Genomic DNA, 6,000 nt, shown 5'->3' with positions numbered 1-6,000 from the left:
CACTATTCCCTCAAGGGGGAATGGTTTGCTAATTAACATGTGGGACTAGAAAGGTTATTTACCTTACAGAAACTGGAATTCCTTGAGATGTGTGGTCCCTATGTATTCCACTGTCTACATGCACTCCACGCACCGGAGATGGGAAAATTCTTGCTAGTAGTATCTGCTGGCCCACACCTGTGTCCTCTGCCTTCTCATGCTCCAAACCAACCACCTCTGCAGATCCTTCTCTACCACAGACTGTTCTAGGAAAGGATTGGCAGCAGAGTGCAAGGTAGCGGGGTTCACATAAGGATAACACATCTCAGAGAACTCCAGTTACTTTAAGCAAATAATCTTTCTTTCTTCATCAAGTGATGGCCCCTGTCACAGCTCAGAGCAGTTGTACCTGTATTCCTCCTCTGTGGTTCCTCAAGTGCCAACACTCTAGGCTCCAGGATCCTGTCTCCCTCCTGACTGAGGTTTTTCCCAAGCGGCACAGTTCCCTGCCCTACCCTGTGATATACCCAGAAAGCCAGAATGCCTAAATTGGCCAGTGTCTGTGCTTTGCTTTCTCTTCAAAGTCTATAAATAAAATAACTGCTAGCACCACACAGATCTTCCTAAGCAAGCATGTTAATTCTTAAGGTGAAAGCATTACAGAGAAAACATATTAAAAACAATAAAAGAAGCTATATGCATGCTAATAAGCTTATCAGAGATCAGCCCCCAACTTCACCAGGGGCTCTCGTTGTAGTCAGTTCTTCCAAACCTTCTGTAAGGACTGCCTCCTCCGCCTGTCCTGGTCCTATCCATTTGTTGGATCAGAAAGAAGGTTCTGAGTCAGTTTAAAGTCAACCTATTTATCCCACAGTCTTTTCTTTGTCTGTTGGTCTCTGGGGAATCTAGTTTGAACTACTATATGTGAGCCCCTCACAAACTTTTTATTTTTTTTAATGCCTTCTTTATATTTATGAATATGTTATTGGATTTTGTATCTAGTGTTGCAGCTCTTGCAGAGGCAAACTTTGTCTATACAAGGAGTCTGACAGAGCCTTAAGATTTCAACTTTATTGTGTGTGGGACTTCTTTACTTGGGTGTTTCAGAGAAACTGCATATTTGTGTCAAATATTCCTCTTTCTTTAATGATCTTCATAACCAGTATTTCAGATTGACAAACTTTTGTTATATTTCTTTTGCTCTGTTGCTGAGAATGATTAGGACTGTGATTATAGATAGCCTGTTAATGTTTTCATTAAATATTTTAAATCAAGGATGGACTAACAACAACAATATTTTGCACTTTCATCTGAGGATATCAAACTACTTTGTAAATATTAAAGAGCTCTGTCAGGCTTGCCATTCTTGGCACCAGAGGCTCTTTCTCTTCAGCTCCTAACATCTGGAACTATATCCCTGTATTCTTTTGCCTCAGCAATTTCATTTCAAATCTTATTGCAGTAGACTCTTTTCCTTAGGCCACACATTTTCAGATTCAAGAGCATACTAAATTAGACCCTGGATGGGGACATCCCTTAACCTTTGACATATCTCCTTATGTCCACTCTGTTCCCTGCTAACAGATCAATACAGCCTAGCATATCAAACTAGCAGATATAACAGAAAATGACTTTTGACATGAAATATCTATTTCACATAACTGAAAAAGTCTGTCTGGTGTACTGCCTCTTATGTAGTGTGGTAACCTTACCTTCTGTAACACTTACGTGATATTTCCCCATTCTCCAATGCTAACTCATGTAAAACATTAGAAAGCAGTTTTCAGTCTTACTAACAGTTTTATTAGATAATCCATTTTAAAAAGAATAGTTTCTGGTACTCTAATAATTTAGATTTCTACCCTTTGATCATATCTGTTGCTTATACAGACTAAATTGCCTTTGTCTCCCAGATTCAGAGAGGAGAATCATTATGTTTGATTTCCTCCAGCAATTGTACTTCTCTGGGAGTCTCTGTGCTTCTACAGATTACTATTCTGTGTAGTTCTACGAAGTTACCATTTCTCACAGTAAATTTCTGCTCTTGTTAAGTCACTGCACTGGGACTCAGGAAAGTTGGGTTCAATTCCTGGCTCTGCATAGATTTCCTGTGTGACCTTGAGCAAGTCAAACAAGCCCAAATTATTAAAGTGCTCAGTGCCCAGCACCTCCCATTGTGACATTTATGGCCAGATTTTACAAAAAGCTGTGCTGTGCTCTTTTGAAAATCTGGGCGTCTAATTTGATACCTAAATTGGAGCTGAACTATTTTGAAAACCTGGGACATAGTTTCTCTTTCTTCAGTTCCTTGTTTGTAAAATGGAATAAATAATAATTCCTTACCTTGCAAGGAGTTGTGATGATAAATTCACTAATGTTTGTCAGGCTCTCATGTACTTACATGTAGGAAGAACCTAGAGATAAATAGATATTGATTGCATAATCAGGGCTGTAAATGTTTCCATTTCTGGCAGACTCTGAGATTTGGTCTGTGCTACAAAGTTTTGCCAGCATAGCCATATCAGCTAAGAGTATGAAAAAAAATCACACAAACCCCATAGTACACAGTTCTGCCAGCAAAATCCCTGGTATCGACACATTGTGTACTGTGATCCAGCTGGCAGCCCACAGGCTGGATCAAGACTGCAGGACTATTCCGTTTAGCCCCGGAACACGTTCAACCTCCTCTATAAAATGGCATCACGCTCACTGTATGTGGAAGGTCACACCTCATAGAGGATGCCATTTTGTAGAGCATATATTTCTGAAAGTGGCCCACAGAAGTGCCCCAAAGCTAGCGTCCAATCTACACTAGTGAAAAGTTTGGACCATCCCTTTTGCTGGCATATGTTGTGTCTCCATTTTTAGCATAGCTAAATTGGTAAAGGCTTTGTAGTGTAGACAAGCCCTGCAGCTGTGCTCCATTCAAGTTTACATTAACTTCTGACCACAGTGTCTTTCTCCTGTTCAGTGCATGGTTTCTCCTGAATTCCTGAGACATCACACTTCATTCCTCCCTCACTAGGCTGTATTTTCAAAACACATTGAATGTTTCCCTTCCTTAGCTGCCCCCATGACTGACATAATTATCTCATTGTAAACTGTAAGATGCTGAATGCTTCCAGTAAGATGCTGAGCAACCTCAATTCTCATTGGAAATAATGTGATCTGATGGTGCTCAGCATCTAGCAAGGCCAGACCCCACGACTGTCTGGCAGGGGGAGAGAAGAGAGCGGTGTTCTTCTAATTTCTTTTTCAAACGCTAGGAAACTGTCAGACACCAGTATTCCATTTGCCTCTTATTTGAACTATTGCTCTATAGAGATTTTATTTTATTGTCCCCTACCAAATACTTTTCCTGCTATTTCAATCAATCTTCTCCAAAAGGCAAGCCCCAGAATGGTAGCTAAGTTCCTAGACTTTCTGTTAAAGGGAAGGTGCGCATCTCTATTAGAAAATACTGTTACAGAAGACAGAAGCTATGGAAAACATTGAGACCGTACAACAGAAATGGAGTGTGTGAGAGATGGGAGGGAGGGGGGAAGAGAAGTCTTGTTCTGCAAATGACAGAATTAGACTGATCTGGGTTGATTTTGTTAAAATTGCTGCAAAATCCACTAGTATGCTATGATAATCAAGAGTCCAGGCACCTAAAGGAAGAATAGAAGGTTTAAACCACCAAAATAAGCAGTTATAGCATGCAAGCAGTTGGTTTATCATTGTACTGTAACAATGTTGAGTAATGTATCTTTTATCAAGTATTTTAGTCTTCTGAACACCATAGTCATTATGAGATATGTATACACATAATGCTTATGAATATACATATGCATATAAAATATAAATTGCAGCTGTGGTGCAACTTTAGAATCACCTCACAACAGGGTGGTGATACAATCAGGCATGGACGATAACCTCCCAAGCCAGTTTTTTTTTTTTTTTTACGCAAAACCAGCTCCAGGTACCCTTCCATTGTCCAGCCCAGGAAAGGACAAAGGTGGACCATTAAAATTAATGGAAAGACATTGAGACAACTCGCAATTTCCCCAGTCGAATAATTATGAGTAACCCGACCATAGTCTAAGAGAGAGGGGAAAAAGGGGGTAAAGTCTTTTAAAAAGGAGGCTTGAAACTGAAGTGTTCATCCAGAAACTGAAGGACAGCATCTGGGCAGCTGTACACCTGGAGACTGTTCAAAGGTAATAGATAACTTGCATTAGAAAAGGGATTTTATCTAATGTAGATGTGCAAAGCCTGGCTGACTCTTAATTTTCTGTGTAACTTGTATATGTTTGAGCTCCTTTACTCTTTCATCTTTGAGTCTGCGTTTTTTCTATTAAATAAATCTTTTGTTTGTTTTAACCCAAGCAGATCACTAGTGTGCAAACTGTGGAGTGTGTATCCCAAAGTAAGCTGGTGTTTGGAGGGATGGTTTCACACCTTTGGGGGTGACAGATCACAAGGGAAAAGTCCAAGTGTCTGGTACTTAAGAACTCAGGGAGGGTGGATTTGGGGAGAGGGGACTGGAAGGGTTATTGTGTCACCCTGCAAGAAGTAACCAGGCTTCTGGAAACCAGGGTGAGACCTTGTGCTCGGAGGCTGGCTACTGGTATCAGGGATCTGAGCCTTAGCAGCACAACATTAAGGCACCCCCAGGTAGCAGGGCAGATCAGTGACAGAACCCCTTACTGGTCTGGCTGCTGATGCCCAAAACATCACACATTCAACCCTGTGCCTCTGGGAAATCCCACTAACTAAATGGTTCTCTATAAAGGTGCACAGCTCTGCAATATTGGATCCTGGCACAGGATGAGGGACCAAAGGCAAAAATCAATGCACAGAAAAAGAACAGGTGTCTAATGTTGTAGGAAGAAAGTCAGTTTGTAGTTTGGCAATGGACATCAACTTCTCCCTTTTGAATGTGTGAATATAGAGAGAGGCTAGGTAAGCATTCTAACCCATTCCTTTTTAATACAGTTCATGGGCCAGATCTGACATCAGCCACATTCGTGTAAATTCAAAGTTAACAATTGAAATCAACAGATTTATTCTGGATTTACACTGGTGTACATGAGAGTAAATGGTGGCCCGTGCAATGTCCTCTGCAATGAACAGGTTGCAGGAAAGTTAATCATCTTGAAGCATTAGGTTTTACTGTAATAAATTAAACATTGTTATCAAAACATGACTGGATATGGAAAGATCAGTGTTACAGCTGGTTTTAAAAAGTCCAGAACACTTCTATGCCTTCTCCTCCACCCTATAAGAAAACAAACTCAGATAAACAGCCTTGCAATACCACACCATAGAAGGAAACTACCTCTGTCATCACTTCTGTCAAAACACACAAGGAAACAAATAATTCTGTTTTGTTTTAAAGAACAAGAGATGACAACTTGCTTTGAAAACAATATCAAATTACACTATCTGAAAGACTTTCTGTATGGGGGCATTTCCACTACCATGAACCCTGTTCACACTACTCCTTTTATAACCACCTTCTTTCCTTGTGTCAGATAAAGGCCTCACTTCAGAAAGTGTGCATCACATGTGCTATCTTAATTTCATTCTGCAGTCATTACAATAAATATCTTAAATATGAAATCCTGATGGAGAAGGATGAAATGATCCCAGGTAAAAGAGATCTTGAAGCAACAATAATTAGTCATTCAAAAAAGCACCTATAACGTGGAAGATGAAGTATTGAGGATGGATAAAAGTTTAGGAATGTAAAGCAATCAGTCAGACAAACCATAATACTTGCTCTGGGCTGAAGCTGCTTAGAATGGTCAGAATCTTGCTTTGTGGTAGGCAAGGGGAGAAGGGTTGGGTCCTTTGTCAATTACACAATGACAGCACAATAACATTGTATTGGCAATTGATATATTTTGAAAGGGAAAGGGGAAAAAAAAGCATTTGAAAGAGAGAGGGGAAAAAAAAGCATTTAAGCATTTTCACAATGAGAGTTTTAGGCACTTGCAGCCAGATTCTGAAGTCAGTAGATTGCAGAGGGTGTAAAGT

The sequence above is a fragment of the Chelonoidis abingdonii genome, chromosome 6, assembly GCF_003597395.2.
Source record: "Chelonoidis abingdonii isolate Lonesome George chromosome 6, CheloAbing_2.0, whole genome shotgun sequence".
Taxonomy (NCBI): Eukaryota; Metazoa; Chordata; order Testudines; family Testudinidae; genus Chelonoidis; species Chelonoidis abingdonii.
Note: the sequence above shows the minus strand (reverse complement) of the source record.